General features: G+C 40.6%; 1 protein-coding gene and 1 pseudogene across 3 annotated transcripts in view; both read right to left on the reverse strand.

The window, feature by feature from the left end:
• LOC149474319 (protocadherin gamma-C5-like) overlaps positions 1–20,338 on the reverse strand; it is a 561,663-nt gene that overhangs the window by 503,867 nt on the left and 37,458 nt on the right. The window lies entirely within an intron of this gene.
• On the reverse strand, positions 5,573–18,832 carry LOC149474321 (protocadherin gamma-B5-like; annotated as a pseudogene).

Genomic DNA, 20,338 nt, shown 5'->3' on the forward strand with positions numbered 1-20,338 from the left:
CTCCAATGTGTCTAAATTAAAACAGTTCTGCACAGAAGAGTGGGCCAAAATTCATCCACAGCGATGTGAAAGACTCATTGCCAGTTATAACAAATGCTTGATTGCAGTTGTTGCCGCCAAGGGTGGCACAACTAGTTATTAGGTTTAGGGGGCAATTATTTTTTCACATAGGACCAGGCAGGTTTGGACAGTTTTTTTTAACTTCTTAACCTTCCTGGTGGTATTCCCGAGTGTAGCTCGGGGCAAAGATTCAGCACCACAAGCGGTAACCCCGAGCTACAGTGCGCTGCTCCAGGATCTCTTCTTCACTTACCTTGTCCTGCGCTCCAGCGATGTCCCCCCTGTAGTGTCCCTTGCAATGTCCACCGGTGGATGCGGCATCTGTTTTCTGGGTTCCATTCCCTGCGACATCGGGACGTACTAGGGACGGAACTGGCAGGACATTTGAAAGTTGTAAAACTGACATTCACTAAAATCACATTGTAAAACATTACTGTATCAAACCATTTCACATACATTTTGTCCCTAGTGCTTTGTCCTGTGCCCTGCCTGCATTTTTACTGTTCTTGCTGCCTGGAAATTGAGAAACATCTATGGCATCCAAAAAGCGTCCCTGTAGGTCAAAAGCAGTTTTGGACCAGCTAGAGAACAGCAATAGTAAATTAGAATCACTTGCAGAATTGAAGGATAATGATTTGTGGGGAAATTCGTCATCAGACACTGAAAATGATTTTAAGACTTTGCTCAGTGATGTACGAACTTGGCGCTATATTTCAAATTTCACTGTTTTTTGTTTGATTATATTATTTAATTAAATTAATTATTATATTATTATTTTTTATGATTTATTAAATTATAATTTATGATTTTGTGTTTCAAATTTTAACATACCCGGGATGTTTACTAGACTCTTGTTCGGACAGATTTCAGTGAGTTATTCTTAAAAATTACAGGCCTACAATAAAAAAAATACATATTTCCATGCAAAAAAATGTACCGCTTTGAGCACAGAAATATGAACATAATCAGACCGCTACGGAGGCTACTAAATGAAATCATCATCTAAAAGCTGCAGTTTGTACTTACTTGGGTTATCCTTGCGTAGTATTAAAATGTTTTGATCATCCAAATCTTTTAAGTGTGACAAAGTTGCAAAGAAAAAAAGATCTGGAAGGGTAAAATACTTTTTCACAGCAAAGTGCATATAAATATATATATATATATATATATATATATATATATATATATAAATATATATACAGTCAGGTCCATAAATATTGGGACATAGACACAATTCTAACATTTTTGGCTCTATACACCACCACAATGGATTTGAAATGAAACAAACAAGATGTGCTTTAACTGAAGACTGTCAGCTTTAATTTGAGGGTATTTACATCCAAATCAGGTGAACGGTGTAGGAATTACAACAGTTTGCATATGTGCCTCCCAATTGTTAAGGGACCAAAAGTAATGGGACAGAATAATAATCTTAAATCAAACTTTCACTTTTTAATACTTGGTTGCAAATCCTTTGCAGTCAATTACAGCCTGAAGTCTGGAATGCATGGACATCACCAGACGCTGGGTTTCATCCCTGGTGATGCTCTGTCTTCAGTTCCTGCTTGTTTTTGGGGCATTTTCCCTTCAGTTTTGTCTTCAGCAAGTGAAATGAATGCTCAATCGGATTCAGGTCAGGTGATTGATTTGGCCATTGCATAACATTCCACTTCTTTCCCTTAAAAAACTCTTTGGTTGTTTTTGCAGTATGCTTTGGGTCATTGTCCATCTGCACTGTGAAGCAGCGTCCAATGAGTTCTGAAGCATTTGGCTGAATATGAGCAGATAATATTGCCCGAAACACTTCAGAATTCATCCTGCTGCTTTTGTCAGCAGTCACATCATCAATAAATACAAGAGAACCAGTTCCATTGGCAGCCATACATGCCCACGCCATGACACTACCACCACCATGCTTCACTGGTGAGGTGGTATGCATAGGATCATGAGCAGTTCCTTTCCTTCTCCATACTCTTCTCTTCCCATCACTCTGGTACAAGTTGATCTTGGTCTCATCTGTCCATAGGATGTTGTTCCAGAACTGTGAAGGCTTTTTTTGATGTCGTTTGGCAAACTCAAATCTGGCCTTCTTGTTTTGAGGCTCACCAATGGTTTACATCTTGTGGTGAACCCTCTGTATTCACTCTGGTGAAGTCTTCTCTTGATTGTTGACTTTGACACACATACACCTACCTCCTGGAGAGTGTTCTTGATCTGGCCAACTGTTGTGAAGGGTGTTTTCTTTACCAGGGAAAGAATTCTTCGGTCATCCACCACAGTTGTTTTCCGTGGTCTTCCGGGTCTTTTGGTGTTGCTGAGCTCACCGGTGCGTTCCTTCTTTTTAAGATTGTTCCAAACAGTTGTTTTGGCCACGCCTAATGTTTTTGCTATCTCTCTGATGGGTTTGTTTTGTTTTTTCAGCCTAATGATGGCTTGCTTCACTGATAGTGACAGCTCTTTGGATCTCATCTTGAGAATAGACAGCAACAGATTCCAAATGCAAATAGCACACTTGAAATGAACTATGGACCTTTTACCTGCTCATTGTAATTGGGATAATGAGGGAATAACACACACCTGGCCATGGAACAGCTGAGAAGCCAATTGTCCCATTACTTTTGGTCCCTTAACAAGTGGGAGGCACATATGCAAACTGTTGTAATTCCTACACCGTTCACCTGATTTGGATGTAAATACCCTCAAATTAAAGCTGACAGTCTCCAGTTAAAGCACATCTTGTTTGTTTCATTTCAAATCCATTGTGGTGGTGTATAGAGCCAAAAATGTTAGAATTGTGTTGATGTCCCAATATTTATGGACCTGACTGTATATATATATATATATATATATATATATATTTAACCCCTTTGTTATAGGTAACATATATACAGTATAAATAAACTCTTTGTTTGTAATGTTGTGTAATTGTTTTGTAATGTAGAAGTGGGCCAACATACACACTTGTAGGGATATTGACCCAGGTGCAATCCAAGAATAAGTATATAGAATATGAAGCAGGCAGCAGGTGCACGCAATGGGACTTGTAACAGAAGGAATTTCCATTGTGGTTTGAATAATGTCAGCATTTTGGTGGGGCATCGCCCACATTTCTCAAGGCAAACATATGTTGAATAAGGTTGGCTGTGCCCTGCTGAAAAACCAAGTTGGATATTCCTCCTGTTGCAAATCCGGCCGAGTGCATCTGTGGCCTGCTTCATATTCTGTTAACCCTTTGTTTATATTTTACATATTTTACACATGCTTTTGTACATCCATTTAATTTTATATCCTTTATTTACTTACTCTATATGTAACATGAAGTTATCAAACAAATTATGTAATACTGAAAAGTTATTTACTTTTTCTTAGCCTAAAACTTTATGATTTAGTTTGGGAGAATGTGAAAAAAAAGATATTTTACAGAATTATCATTCTACTTTAGTATAATATATTCTAATCAAATAAATGCTGTAGTAAAAAAAATCCTGCATTTAGTAAGAGTACAGAGTAGGAGTACAGAATTTTTACTTTGCAATAGGGAAGCTATGTTTATTTTGAGTACCCAATTATTTGAAACAAAAATAAAACAAGATTTATTTTTTCATTTCATTAGATGTCTGAAGTGAACGTTTCAACTTATTTAATGAGCAAAGAAAACTTCTGGAAAGTGAACAATCTCTATTCCTTTTGTAAATGACCCCAGAGGACTTTATTGTCAGATTGATATCTTGTCAAATAATAAAGTGCACAAAATACATTATCATTTATAAAATAGCTGTGCAATATTTTGGACATTTTTTTTTAATGGCTACAAATCTAAAAATTAAGTTTAAAGAAGGAGCAATTTGTATGTAATACTTCAGTTACGTTACAAAAACAAATTGACATGAAAACATCATGGAAAGATAAAGCAATTAAGTAGACAATTACAAAATAAAAAAAAAAATGGTCGATCAGTGTATGAGCATGTGATAATAACTGTGCCTTTCAATTAAAAAAACACAATATTTAATATTCCTAGTGACACTTAGAGATATATTTATAAAGCTGTGAATCTGACATTCACCACAGGCATGTGTATTAAAGAACAGTGAACAGTGATTAACTGCCATTGAAAGTTTGTTAAAAACCATATTCACTGCTTTATAAATATGACACAAGTAATGTCATATTCATTTATAAAGCAATGAATATGACATTTACCAAACACTCACTGCAGGAAAAAGGCATATATTGTGACTATCATGTATTTGGGCTAATACGTTTTGAAGCACAAACTTTTGAAGATTGACTCTGAAAAACGCAGTTTATATTCTCTGCTTATATGTACTCCTCAGAGCAAACTTCACCTGTAAGTGGGAATTAGGCAGCATCGAGCTATGGAAGCAAAGCTCTGAACCCCTTCCAAATCCCACAATGCAATGTGCAAGCCTCTTTGGCTTATAGACAAATATAAGGAAAATGAGGTGCCGCTCAACAACTGTATACATTTGTGTATCGAATTTGAAGACAGTAAATGTACATCTGTGTTTGATAATTATCTTAAAACATTATTTCATTTTAGATTAAGCATTATATTGTATGCAGTATTATATTGAATATAATATAAATTATCTTAACATGTGTTTACAATGTTTACTATGAACAAAATAAATGTATTTATTTTAAACTCTGGTTCAATTAGGATCAGTGAAAACATGGTTGGATAATCAAATGCTAAATGTTTGAAGTAAAACTTTACACTTTTTTCCAAAAAGAAAAAAAAATCAGTAGCCTCAAAGTTAATTATTTACATTGCAAGGATTAGCAACCTGGATTACAGCCTCTTATCATGTTGAGTTCTGCACACAGAGATGGGCCATTATAGTTATTCTCTCCTGAGTGCTAAGTGAGAAGATCTGTCTGATATAATAACCTGAATATTACTTATGTTGCACAAATAGAAAAAAAATCAAGAAAAATAATTAACCCATCGCACAATCAGGAAATAAATGGGTTTTGTGCTCAAGACATTCTTTGGACGAATGTCAAACACATTCAAGCACACTGCACATATTCTGGCTGTAATTGTTCAAATAAAGTAAGTCCCATGATTTCTGGCTCAATCTAGTGGCCCCAATGTCATATATTTCCTTACTGAGGTATTTCATAAAACAATATCTCATTTTGGCCACTAGATGCAGTAATTCATCATAGGGATTACTCTGTTAGAGAAATTATGGCCAGAATTCATGCAGCATTCATGGAAGTGTGTGGTATGGGAATGCAGGCCGCACCTTTTCTCCCTCTCCTGAATACCCAATTTACAACTATTTAAATAAATGGAAAAAATCTGACCACGGCACTTCATTGGTTTAAATAAATAAATAACAAATACTATAAATAATTAATAATCAAGTTTATACTTCTCTTATCAAATGACAATCAAACTCAGGCATTAAAGACTTGAGCTCAAACTGAATAAATATAAAAACAATCCTCCACCAGCTGGGATGGAAATTTCAAAACCGGCCTACCCCACACACACGGCCATCACAATGCTATTTTGCAATCCCAAATTAAAAATGTCTAAACCTACTTCACTTAAATGGACATCATCTGATCTTTATAATCCCCTAAAGCCTCCTTCTAAATCTAAGTGTCTATAGGAGAAGCCACCTAAAAGAGGCATGAACATTTCCATAGACTTGTTCAAATGACGTCTAATTTTTTCCAAATTTGTAAATTTTGGATAAATTAGCCACTTAAGACGGGGTACTATCTCTGAGAAAATAATTGTGGTATTCAGGAATGACAATTTGAAGCAATGTCACGCTTCATCATAAACATTAGATCCAGAGTATTTATTAGTGATCCAAGATGGCGACCAGAGCGGCCGCCTGATCGTGAGCTCTGGCGCCCCACGATGTAATCCGCCGGCATCCGGGCAGTAGCGGGCCCTGGAGCAGCCACCGGAGGTCCTGCGGCCCCTGCCTGACACCCAAGGATTGGTGCTAGGTGCTTTTGTCCCTCCGGCGGAGCTCTGGCGGTTTGTGGCCTACTGCGGCCTGCGAAGCCACAGTCTTTCCTGCCGCCACGGCCGGAGCGAGGCACCGCCGCTCCGCCCCCCAGCCCCCTGCTATTGGGCCCACTCCTGGGATGGTCTGTCTGTGACCCCCTGGCCTCCCCATTGGCTCCGGGGATCACGCCAGGCCTGCACAGTCTGCAATAAGGCCTGGAGGCCCAACGTGGTGGAAGAGAGGCCCCCGACAGGCCTGGAGGCCTACCCCATCTGCCCCCTTTCTTTAGGGGGTGAACTGGAGGTTCCTGTGCCCCCTCTTGCGGGCCTTCATTGCGGGCCTTCATTGCTGCCATCCGCCTGGCCTGGCTGTCGTGGACCCACACGCCCCACCTGTTGCTGAGATCCAGGGGCCTACGCCCCCGCTGCCTGGGACTTCATCACCCTAAAGGACCAAAAGTGAGCCTGCTTCCACGCCGCGGAACCAAGCAGACGACCTCAGCCTGGTGAGGCCTACCGTCGCCCTCCACGACACAACCCTACCCGGTCCTGCTGTGCCCAACAGACGATCTCGACCTGGTGAGGCCTACCATCGCCTACCCCGGCACAACCCTGCCCTGACCCGAAACCCATCTGATGACCCCCGGAAACACCTCCATTGTGAATGTCCACACCGCATCTCCTCAAGCCCAACGGATGATCTCAACCTGATGTGTCTGCCTACAGTGCATAATCCGGGCACCCACTGGTCTCCTGCCACCCCAATCGACAGAGGGACCAGAAGTGAGCCTACTTCCACGCCGCCAAACCCAGCAGACGACCCCAGCCTGGTGAGGCCTACCATCGCCCTCCACGACGCAACCCTACTTCCACGGCGCTGAACCCAGCAGACAACCCCAGCCTGGTGAGGCCTACCATGGCCCTCCACGTCGCAACCCTGTCCGGACCTGCCAAGTCCAACGGACGATCTCGACCTGGTGAGGCCTACCATCGCCTACCCCGGCACAACCCTGCCCTGACCCGCAGCCCATCCGACGCTTGACTACCCTTGACCATAACTGGCCGAACGGAACTCTACCCATCCTAATCATAAGCACAAGAACTTTTGTCATGGAAAGGTACAGCTACGAGATTATCTACAACCAAGCGCCCTGAGAGACTTTCCAACTCACTTGTCCGCCACTTCATTTACCTCCCTAAAATGCCACCTGTACTCCTCCTCCTCGTACTCTTCTCCTCCGTCCCCAAAATCTCTTCTCTCTCTCTGTCCCCCCGCTACTCCCAAACAACTATACATCACGCCCTCACTGCTTCCATCTCCCCTCTACGGCTCTCACCACCTCCTCCTGCTACTCCACTCTCCCACTGACCCAAACGCCTCCTTCTTCTCCTCCTAACCGCGGGGGACATGTCCCCAAACCCTGGTCCTCCTCCACCTCACTCACCCGCAAGGCACCTACCTACTTCCATGAACTGCCGCAACCCCCTCAAACTAATACCAGTCCCCCTGCTCCCCAAAACCACACCTCCATTTTTGTGTGCACTCCTGAATGCCCGTTCGGTTTGCAACAAACTTACCGCCATCCACGACCTCTTTGTCTCCGGCTCCCTCAACCTCCTGGCGATCACCGAAACCTGGATCCAAACCACCGACTCTACCTCCCCTGCAGCACTCTCCCATGGAGGTCTCACCTGGACCCACTCACCCAGACCCAGCGGTCGAAAAAGTGGTGGGGTTGGTATGCTCCTATCACCACAGAGCACCTTCCAAGTCCTCCCAAACCCTCCCTCTCTATCCTTCTCCTTTGAGACCAAATGCATCCGACTATTCTCTCCAATCCCCCAGTGGATCACAGTAATCTATTGGCCCCCTGGATCCGTATCCCGCTTCCTCGACGACCTTTCCGCCTGATTACCCTTCTTTCTCTCAGCTGCCCATCATCCTTGGAGACTTCAACATCCCTACCAACATCAATAGCCTGACCACATCCCAACTCCTCCACCTAACCTCTTCTTTTGCACTCGCACAATGCATACAGTCCTCCACCCACTCCGACGGGAACACCCTGGACCTTGTTTTCTCTCATCTCTGCACCCCCCACAACCTCACAAACACCCCTTTTTCCCTCTCTGACCACAGCCTCATCACCTTCCCCATTTCCTCATCCTCTTTGTCAAGGTCCTACCTTTTCCCTGAGGTTATGTTACTCCATGTGCTGGCGTCCATCTTGGATTCTGCTGTGCATGATGGGAATCTTTTATGCCTTCAGGTTTCTGTGGACCATCCCCCAGAGGGGTGTGGCTGATGACATATAAGCCTGTGGCCCGCACATGCTCTTTGCACTTGTGTCTTGTGTCTTTGTGTTGCTATTACTCTGTTCTGACTCTTGTGACTCTCCTGGTATCTGATTCGGCTTGTGACTAGACTATTCTTTGTATTCTCCTTTGATCTGACCCTCTGTTGCTGAACCCGGCTCGTGACCTGTGATTCTCATCTGCTGTCCTGTACTGTTTTGCCCTGTTGTTGTTGACCCCGGCTTGTCTGACTACTCTTTTGTCTCTTCCACCAGCTACACGCCATTGGCGGTGGCCATTACCGCAGCTGAGGTGTCTCGGGGGCCGCGACCTGGTTCCTGGCTGCGTCAAGTCCATCCCCACCATCAGGGGCCCTGGTGAAGGGCAGCCTGGGACTTAGACTCCGCGCCCTGAGGGACTTCGGTCTGTGGGTGGTGGTTGTCGTCAGCCAGTGCGTTACATTGTTAGGCCTGCCTGTCCGTTCCTCAGCTCCTGCCCTGACACTCTTACACCTACCCCTCCAAACGTCAAACCATCACCAGCCAAAACCTCCGCAACCTGGACCCTGCCCCCTTCCACTCTGCAGCTGACCAACTTTATGACAGTATCCTTCCCCTGTCCTGCCCTGACCTAGCCACTAATGTCTATAACAACTCGCTGTCAGCCACTCTTGACTCCTTAGCACCCCTAACCACACTAAACATTAGACCCTGACCGCTTCAACCCTGGCAGAATGACCATACCAAAAACCTCAAGCGACGCAGTTGCACGCTAGAGCGACTGTGGCGCAAAACCAGATCCCAACAAGTGTTCACACGATATAAATCCGCCTTCCTCACCTACACTTCCTCCCTCCACGCTGCCAAGCAAGCCTACTTTGTAACCCTCATCAATACCTTCTCCTCCAGCCCTCGCCGACTCTTCTCCACCTTCAACTCTTTGCTCTCTCCGCCCACAAGATTGCTAACCACTTTCAAAGCAAGATCGACGCAATTCACAGGGACATCACCACTGCTCAGACTTCCGCTCCACCTAGCATCCCTCACACGAAAACCCCCTCAATACTCCTCTCCTTCGACCTCGCCACTGTCTAGACCTCCACCCCACCCAACATTCCTCACACTAAAACCCCCTCAACACTCCACTCCTTCGACCCTGCTACCACTGAAGAGGTCACTAAGGTTTTCTCCAAAGCTCGCCTTACCACCTGCCCTCTTGACCCTGTCCCCACGCAACTCCTACGATCACCCTCCTCCTCCATCCTATGATCCCACTCTCACATCTTTAATCTCTCTCTCTACTAGCACATTCCCCTCCCCCCTGAAGCACGCACACATCACTCCCATACTTAAAAAGCCCTCCCTGGATTCCACCAACCTAAACAACCTTAGACCCATCCCCCTGCTGCCATTTTCATCCAAACTCCTTCAGCGCTTAGCCTACAATCGCCAAAGCTCCCACCTCACCGACAACAACCTCCTTGATCCCCTACAATCTGGCTTCCGTCCCCTACACTCTACCGAAACCGCCCTACTCAAATTCACCAATGACCTGCTAACCGCCAAAGCCAATGACCACTACTCAGTGCTACTACCCCTCGACCTCTCCGCGACTTTCCACACGGTCGACCACCCCCTCCTCCTCAAAAAACTATACTCTTTTGGCCTCAGAGACTCGGCTTTCTTCCTATCTATCTTAATGCCCCTCAGTGTTACCTATAATGCTACCACCTCCCCCTCACTCCCCCTCTCTGTTGGGGTCCCCCAAGGCTCTGTCCTCGGGCCCCTTCTCTGCTCCATCTACGCCTCCTCCCTTGGTCAACTGATACACTCCCACGATTGCAACTACCAACTACCATCTATGCCGATGACACTCAAACCTATCTCTCTACCCCTTGCCTCACTCCTTCAGTCTCTGCCAGAATCACTAGCCTTCTGAACGACATATCAGACTGGATGTCACTCCACTTCCTCAAATTAAACCTTGCCAAAACCGAGCTCCTAGTTTCCCCCCCACGACCTCTCCATCATGACCAACAATGCCACCATCAGACCCACCCTGCAAGCCAGAGTACTAGGTGTCATTATAGACTCCAATCTGTCTTTCCAGCCCCAGATCCAATCGCTGACAAATTCATGCAGACTCCACCTCTGCAACATCTCCAAAATACGTACGTTCCTAACTCCAGAAACTACAAAGCAACTCATTCACTCCCTTATCATCTCCCAACTTGACTACTGTAACTCCCTCCTCGCCGGCCTACCCCAACTTCAGTCTATCCTGAATTCTGTGGCCAGACTCATCCACCTTACCAACCGCTCCATATCCGCCACCCCCCTCTGACAATCCCTCCACTGGCTTCCGAGTGCCCAACGCATTAAATTCAAAATATTAACATTGACGTACAAAGCTGTTCATAACACTGCCCCAAACTACATCACCGACCTGATATCCATCTACCACCCAAAACACACTCTCGGCTCCTCACAAGACCTCCTACTCTCCAGTTCCCTGGTCCCCTCCTCCTATGCCCGTCTCCAGGACTTCCCCATCCTCTGGAACTCACTACCCCAAGCCATCAGACTGTCACCTTCCCTCCTCACCTCACCCTGAAAACCCATCTCTTCAGAGAAACCTACCCCTCCCTCACCTAATTGCTGATCTCCTCCGCTCTTTCCACCACTCCTTCCCCCACAGCTATTTCCTCCTGTACCACTCTCCCCTCCCTCCTAGATTGTAAGCTCCAAGGAGCAGGGCCCTCGAACCCCTCATGCATTGTATTGTATTGTTACTGTACTGTCTCGTGTACTGTCTCCCATTATAATGTACAGCGCTGAGCAAACTGTTGGCGCTATATAAATACTGTATAATAATAATAATTTATATTACCAACATCATTTCCCCCAAGATGAACTAAGAAAATAGCTGGGACAGGCCACACTTAACAAATAACCTGGAAAGATGAAAGAAAATATTAGACCAATGAAGACCTCGTATTCCTTTCCATAAAACTTGACATTTTTTCAGATGCAAGGACAAATTAGCAGTGTAACATCGATGTACAGCTTTTTTATAAGCCCAATAAACAAAAGAGTGTCCCAGGATCCATATATATCTTCAATCACCTAAAATTAAACAGAAAGATTAGGTCTAACATAATCTTAAAATGTGGAGACTCCCATCTGACCAGTCTTTTTTAATAGTTTCGTCCAAACCCAATCTTGCGGCTTCAGTTGCTGCTCCTATTCTAAAGGAATGGAACGTGAATCTAAATTGTTGAAGCCCTAACTTATTAATACAGGCTTTAAAAACAAAATCAAATTCATATCTCGTAAGAGGGGAATAAGTTAAAGACCATTAGAGTCTTAAATTTTTTTAATGACAACTAAGGGGCAAATTTCAGCACCCCCACATTAAAAAAAGTGATATCTACGTACCTTTTGGCGCCAAAGAATGCTAATATAAATGACATATTAAATAACACACTTTCAAATTCGAAAAAACAAACGAATGAAGTGGCTTTACAAATATTTTTTAACAAATCAATTGTAATTGGCCTTCTATTATCTAGGAAATTATGGGACTTCTTGTAACCTTTAACCTCCCTAGCGGTCTGATTATTTCAGATTTTTGGTGCTGAAAGCGGTACCATTATTTTGCATGGAAATATGTAGTTTTTTTAGTGTAGGCTGTAATTTTTAGGAATAACTCACTGAAATCTGTTCGAACAAGAGTCTAGTAAACATCCCGGGTATGATAAAATTTGAAACACGAAATCATAATTTATAATTTAATAAATAATCATAAAAAATAATAATATAATAATAATATATTTAATTCAATAATATAATCAAACCAAAAACACTGAGATTTGAAATAGAGCTCCAAGTTCGCACATTGCTGAGCAAAGTCGCAAAATCGTTTTCAGTGTCTGATGACGAATTTCCCCACGAATCATTATCACTCAATTCTGCAAGTGGTTCTGATTTACTATCGCTGTTCTCTAGCTGATCTAAACCCGCATTTGACCTAAAGGTACACTTTTTGGACGCCATGGACTTTTCTCAGTTTCCAAGCAGAAAGAACAGACAAAATGCAGGCAGGGCACAGGACAAAGCACTAGGGACAAAATGTATGTGAAATGGGTTGAAACAGCAATGTTTTGCTATGTAAAATTTGTTTGGAAAAAAATGACTTTTAAAATTTTCAAATTTCCCGCCAGTGGCGCCCCTATGTCCCGACGTCACAGGGACCGGAACACAGAAGCCGGGTGCCGGCATCGGCCAGAAGAGATGGCCGGGGACACTGCAGGGGACACATCGCGGGAGCGAAGGACAAGGTAAGCTCTGCAGGGACTCCCAATGCAGCACCGCATGGTAAGCCCGAGTGTAGCTCGGGGTTACCGCTTTTGGTACTGACATTTTACTCTGAGCTACACTCGGGAATACCGCTAGGGAGGTTAAGGGCCTGTTGTACTGAAAAGAATGAATTGCATAGGGCAAATTTCGGAGTTTAAAAAAAAAAGCCAATATTTTTGCTATATGGCTATAGGAAAAATGTAAGTGCATTAAGGAACCTAGAAAGCTCAAAATTATTGCCTCAGAAGGAGAATCAAACTGAAAGCTAAAATCTTTGTATAATTTTATCCATTGATCCCATGCGGCTGAATAATCAACCCATGTACTCTGTGCTATGAAATTTTTTATAGATTCTACCAAGACTTCTAAATTAGGTTCCATAGATGTTCTGGACACGCAAAACCTTCCTTGTCCGCGCTGGGCAGCAATTGCCAAAATCTTGATATCAGAAATCGAGATAGAGCATCTGCAGTTTGAGTCTCCTTCCCTGGTATATGTCTAGCTTTGAGTCTAATATTTCAACGTAAATATAAAAATACTAAGTGCCATTCTCCGCAGCACCAATGCGTTTTTCCAAACGGCAGCGAATCTGCATAACCCTGCCGCATCTGTGAATAATTCCAAATCCAATGAAATTATAAATTCACCCTGAAAAAACGATTTACCGTTGTAAATGTCAAAACATTTTAGCCATAATAACAGGTCCTCTTTTAAGTCAGCAGTTTATCTGATATGAGAAAATGGTGATTTAAGACCTGACATTTTTTCACTACTCACCACAGAAACCAAGGGACTGGTTTACACATTTATGGACTGTTTTTGATTTGCTTTCTATTTATGTTTATTTTTGAGCACTATTTATTCATGCAGCATTGAATGTACATCACTAACATATTTGTTTGCAATTGTTTGTTTATACTTAGAGCAGCACAAATTTATATTCGATTTGTTATTGAGAGAGGATATCCTCTGGGTGTGTTTGCAGCTTTGCACAATGAGAGTGTGGGGTATTTGCGCAATTGTATTATTTATTTTTAATAATGGTTCCAAAAATATTTGTTGTTTTCATGTACTGCACAATTATAAAAGGGACCTTTATCTCTACACCTTGTGCAAAGTTGAGACAAAGATAATATCCAGAGTAGAAAGTAGCCACTGACCAAAGGCTAAACATGCTAATTCCAGCAGTCAAAACAATAAATAGCACTTCCAGAGAACATTATAACCCTTACCTCGCCTATTTATAAAAGGCTATTATAGAAACTATTGGTTTGGTTAACTGGTTAAAATAACACACAAAAACAAAACTCAAACTTAGTCATGGAGGAAATAAATGTTAATATAAGTACATGTATCAGACTTTGGAAATTTTCCTGACTTATAATAGAAAAAAAAACAGTATTGGGACATCATATTTATTTTTTTAGAGAACCTGCAAACTTTTTCTGCCTATTGTATAATCAAAAATAAAATAAAATAAAGACAAAAAAAAAAAGCAATAACAAAAATACTGTTTTACCTATTTTTTTTACAAGTTTTTTTTTCAATCCTTATTTAACTACACTCTATTAAATACATTTTTCTAGTAAATACTGTTCTTTCTTTTATTATTTATTATTTATAAAATGTTAGTGCACCCATTCATGACACACAATATTGTATTTGAAAAGTATTTTACCTTTCATTTTGCAATGCACATGAGCATTCCTTCAAAAGACAAATTAGCATGACTAGGATAACATAAATGTGAAATGTTACCAATTACAGCAACTAAGCAATGATGGATTCTGATAAAAGTAAAGTATACATTTGCAAGGAAATGCTGTAAATATGCCTTGCTGTAAATATAGAAAATCTGCCTTGAATATGTACATATGTCCCTCTGAAAACTCAACAGCCAGAATAATCAGTATACCATTTAAATAAAGTAGTCATGGAACTTGCTTCTGAAACAAATCCCAGGGCCTAAGATATACCATCTTTTGATAACTGATGCCACCCCAAGAATTCTTGTAACTTCTTTGGAAATCATTAGAGGATTATGTTCCTTAACCCCTTCCTGCCTAAGGGTAAAACAAATTTTAAAGCCTAAGTAAAACTTTACAACTTTGACATGTGTTAGTAAAACCGTACATATCATCACAACTATTTTGTACATCCAGGTGAATTATACCTTGTTTTTTTCAGGACAAACTGGGATTCATTTGGTGGTAAATGGTAATGGATATCTCCTGTTTTTTTTGTTATTATCAATGAAAAACTGGCCCAAAATAGTAAAAAAAAATCATTTTTTTAAATTTAGCTGTGTGTTTCTTGTTAATACCATAACCTACCACCAAAGAACAACCCAAAATAAAATTTTCAGCTCCCATGTTATTTGTTGTTTGTACCCAGAAACAATAGTGCGCATTTTGTTTTTTGTTCTTTTACCTAAAACACACTGACACTCACTGATACCAATTAAAAAAAAAATCCTGATCTTTGACCCTGGCCTTTAACCTTGACCTTTAACAGTAACACTAACCCTGGCACTGAACTAGATCAAACCTTGATCTAGGCATTTTTTCTTAATTTTTATTGCATTTTTTAATATATATTTATTTATTTATTTATTTTTTTTACAATTGGTTGTTTTTTTTCTCTCCGCAAGGAGAGAAAGAGATACAATGATCTCTCTCCTCCATTCATAGAGAACAAAAACAAAGGGGGCGGGTTTCACAGTGACTGATCACTGTGATAGCCAATTAGAGACAATCACAGTGATCATGTGACCCAGCATTGGGAGTCCCGTGTCCTGATCGTTAGAATGGGACCCGAGGCTCTCAGTGACACCCCGGTCTTTGTGCTGGGAGCACGCTATGTTGCACGCTCCCAGCACAAAGGCAGGTATGCAAATATGCAGCTCCATGGAAAAAAGCCCAGTTCTGTGAGGCCGTATATTTGTGTGACGCCGACGTCAAGGGCTAAGGCTACAATAATTACACAACAAATTGGTTGACCATCGTGATAAAATAATACAAATTTACTCTTTTTTCACACTTGCGCCTTGAAGTATTACACTATACTTCAGTATCCTATATTTATAGTTAACATAATAGAATACAGATATATGGAAGAAACATCTGCATAACTGCATATTAATATATTTTCTATTACAGCTTTCAAAGCACAGATCTAAATATATTTTCCCATCTGTGTACTTGTCTCAATTAAGAACACCAAGTGTCATTTCTGTTTGCTGCTTTGTTCCTTTGCTGTCAGCATGAATCATGTCTGACAAGTTTCCTGACACCAAGAGAAAAAAGGTGGCAGAGGAGGGACCTCCATCACACAGTCTGTGTTTGACAGCATCAGCTATGTTCCTGTATGCTGTGGGAAGGGGAAGTGTCCTTTCCCTCCAATAAGCTTTCAGAGCTTTCCTCACTGAGCTCTGCAGTGTGTAATTTCAGCTCTTCACCCCCTTTTTTCTGAAAGCTCAGATAAGCTTTATATATGTTCTGGACTTTGGATGTAGAGAAGAGAAAACTGGAAGATTTGTTTAATCGCTGTGTATCACCTGAGGCCAGTCACTTCACTGGGTAAATGTAAGAGATTACAACCATTTTAAACCTCCAGTCTGGATGCCTTCCAATTTGTGCAGTTCAGGGCATTATATCAAACATTTAAAAAGAAAGGTTTATCTTTGTAGCACCACAAACACATTTAAAACAGAAAACTAAGAATCGACTAAACTATTTCTGTTTTGAATAGAAGTTATAATTTATTTTTCCTATTTTGGCAAACTTCAATATTATTATCTAATTAAATTAATATGTCTTACCGGAGTTGCTATTTCCATTATCAAGTTATCTTTATTCAAAGTTGGTCTTACGGCTGTATCTTCTGTGTCAATGAGATTGTCTGTGGGGACATTCTGGACTGGTTTCAGATAAGCAATTTCATTCAGTTTTGAGTCAAGAGTCACACACACATCATAGGAGAAAGGAAACGGTAAACTTGCATCACTGATCTCAGAAGGACATCCCAGGGTAAACTGAGGATACACATTCCCATTAAATGATCCAAAGGATGGTGGAATATTGGGTTTCCTGCATTTGTATGCTGCTACAATTATCAATGTTACAATAAATAACAATGAAATTAAGGTTATTGCGATTACAAGATAGAATGTTGCATTGTATGTGTTATCAGAATTAGTGGATCGCCGTCTTATTTCCGGAACAGCTTGCTGAAAATTTTCAGCCACAACTACATTCAAAGTGACTGTAGATGACAAGGAAGGGAATCCATTATCCTTCACCATCACCACAAAGTTTTGCATTAAAGTGTCCATGTCCTGCAAGTCTCTGGTTAGCGTGATTTCACCAGTCTGTTGGCTAATAGTAAATAAGGTTGGATCAGGAACATTCAGTAAGTGGTAAGAAAGCCAAGCATTGTGTCCAGAGTCAGAATCAACTGCAATCACCTTGGTCACTAGATAACCTCTCTCAGCAGAGTGTGGTATAAATTCAAATAATGCTGATTCCCCAGGGTCATCAGATGGGTAGAGAATCTTGGGAGCATTATCATTCTTATCTATGATACATATTTTCACTGTAACATTATTACTTAAAGGAGGGGATCCGCTGTCTTTTGCCATCACCTGGAACTGAAACTCACGTAGCTGTTCATAGTCAAATGTTCTCTGTGCATAAAGAACCCCAGTCATTGAATTTATAGAAACATAAGAAGACACTGGAATGTTATCAATATTTGTGTTGATGATAGAGTATATGACCCGAGCATTTTCAATGTCATCCAGATCTGATGCATGAACTCCAAGAACTGTGGTTCCTGCTGGGTTATGCTCTGGAATGTAGGAAATAAAACCTGGTTTATCAAAAACAGGTGGATTGTCATTTACATCAGAAATGGTTAAATGAATATTTTTCTTAGCTGACAGTTGTGGAAAGCCTTGATCTTCAGCTATAACAGTAATGTTATAAAATGAAAAATCTTCTCTGTCCAGGAGGTGCACAGTTACAAGCTTGAAGTAATTATTAGTTGAAGGTTCTAATTTAAAAAACACAGTCTCAGATATGTGGCATATTATATCACCATTTTTTCCAGAATCCAAATCCTTTACATTAATTAATGCCACAAGTGTCCCAGGGACAGCATCCTCTGGAACTGTTGTATAGAGAGATGCAAGAGTTATCTCAGGAACATTGTCATTCATATCAACAATCTCTATTAATATGGTACATCTAGCTACTAAGCCTCCTCCATCCATGGCTTCCACTGTCAACTCATAGGATTTTGTTGCCTCATAATCAAGTTCTCCCATGGTTGTAATGACTCCAGTTTGAGAATCCACAGCATAAACATGACGTGCTTTTTCAGGAATGTGGCTAAATGAATATGTAATTTCCGCATTGGTCCCTTCATCCTTGTCAGTGGCATTCAGCTGAAGTACAAGAGACCCACTTGGTAAACTTTCCTTTAGAGTTATCCTGTATATATCTTGACTAAACAGTGGAAAATTGTCATTAAAATCTTGAACCATAACCTTGATGACAGCTGTTCCTGTTTTCATAGGTTTACCCCCATCAGAAGCAGTTAAAATTAGTGTATAACTCTGTTGTTGTTCACGATCCAAGGGTTCTTCCAGAACCAGCTCTGGGTGTTTTGTTCCTTTGCTGTCAACTTTTTCTCCCAAACTCAATTGTGGATTAGGACTAAGTTTATAACCCTGCAAAGAATTAGCTCCCAAGTCTGGATCTCGGGCATTTCCCAGAACAAAACGTGATCCTGGAGAGGCAGATTCACTTATTGCTATGTCAAAAGTGTCCTTCGAAAAACTTGGAGGATTGTCATTGATATCCTGGATTTCAATCTTAACAGGATAAATATTTACAGGATTTTCAGCCAGTATCTCAAGATCTAGAAAGCAGCTTTGCTCCGATGAACATAATTCTTCCCTGTCTATTCTGTCAGTGATATAAAGGTTGCCATTTTCTGAACTGATATTGAAATAATTCCTGTTACTCTGAGAAACAATCCTTAATTTTCTTATATTTAAGTTGTTACTGTTTAATCCCAAATCCTTTCCAATGTTTCCAACAATAGAATTTTGCTTCATCTCTTCTAAAATGGTATAATGAATTAAATCAGAAGCAGACACAACATAAAAAATTAAAGAGAAACATATTACTTGCCATGCCATAGTCCTATGCACTGTGCTGAAGTCTTAAACAAAGGTGGAATCTGATGTTTTAAATCCTTGATAAAAGTATTTAAATTCACAAAGTGCAAAGAAAAATATGAAAATATGTCTTTCTTCTGTTAAGATCTGCAGTGTCTGAGTATTATAATGCTTTCCAAACACTAACACTACAAAATCAGTTCTGCACCATGTTAGGCAATAGTGACACCATGAGGATTCATTGAAGAAATGCAGGAAAATGAAAAGTTTTATAAAATAAATTGTTTTACATACTTATTTTAATTATTAAACAGAACAAAACAATAAAATAACTGCACAACAAATATATGCAATACCATACACATGTTTAGATTATAAACATATTAAATGTAGACAGGAAATTATATCACCAAAGTTTGAATTCCAAGCATGTAAATTTGCGACAATTTACTTTTGGCTGGTCATTTCATTTACTTATTTGTTTATTTTGGTAACTGAGATGTGAGCATGTAATGTCCTGTTTACTAGACTACCTGAAAAAAAATGTTCTTCAATATATGATGGTTATCATCTGAATGGATTAAAACACAAATATACTGTTTACTACAGCATTCTTGTTTTGTTAATATTTCTGACATGCTGGGAAAATGTGCAAAAACATTTTTTTTTTACTCAGTGAAGTGAACCTGTATGCACTTTAAATGACCCATCTTGAATCACAGTAATTAAAATATAATAGAAACTTCCTTTGCATAAGATTGGATGAGTTTATTAAGCTAAGTTGCAATTTGCTCACTTTAGAAATTCAACTCTACTGTACAAATTTGAAACAAAAATATATATTTTGACAGCACACAATAGTAATTCAATAGGAAATGATCTATCATAACAAAATCTTCTAACCCCAAAAATTATATTTCCAGATGGGAAGTTGTAACATTGAAAACAGTATTAAACATGTAAGAAGCTTGTGAGGCAAACTTTAAGAAAATTATTATATATAAACAACATGCTGCTAAAAAAAAATTAGACTAGGTCACTGTTGATTAAGCCTTATTGAAAGTTTCAGTCTCAAATTTTGTAGCATAATAACAGTCCTCAAAGTAAAATTCCTCAACGTATGTAAAAGCTGGAGTTTACAATATCCCTTTATTGCAGTGTGCAGATTCACAGTTTTAAGCGATAACAGAATGTTGCTGATAATATCAGTCATAACATGTTCCTAGAAGAAGCAGATCTCTCCACCCAAATTAACTGCTTCTCATTAAGTTCCAATAGTGAAGTTACATTCTCCATCCAGTCTGTTTGTGGAAATGCAAAACATCTGCTTCATTGTTTAAAGTACACAACTTCTAACAAACAACCCACTTAGCTCCAAAAGTCTTTCCACTCATGAGCCCCTCCCCGAGGCACTCTGGAAGAGGCATGTAGAGAAACACTGCA

Source organism: Staurois parvus, unplaced genomic scaffold (genome assembly GCF_062004578.1).
Source record: "Staurois parvus isolate SC_StPar_1 unplaced genomic scaffold, SC_StPar_1.0 ptg000006l, whole genome shotgun sequence".
In the NCBI taxonomy this organism is placed as follows: Eukaryota; Metazoa; Chordata; class Amphibia; order Anura; family Ranidae; genus Staurois; species Staurois parvus.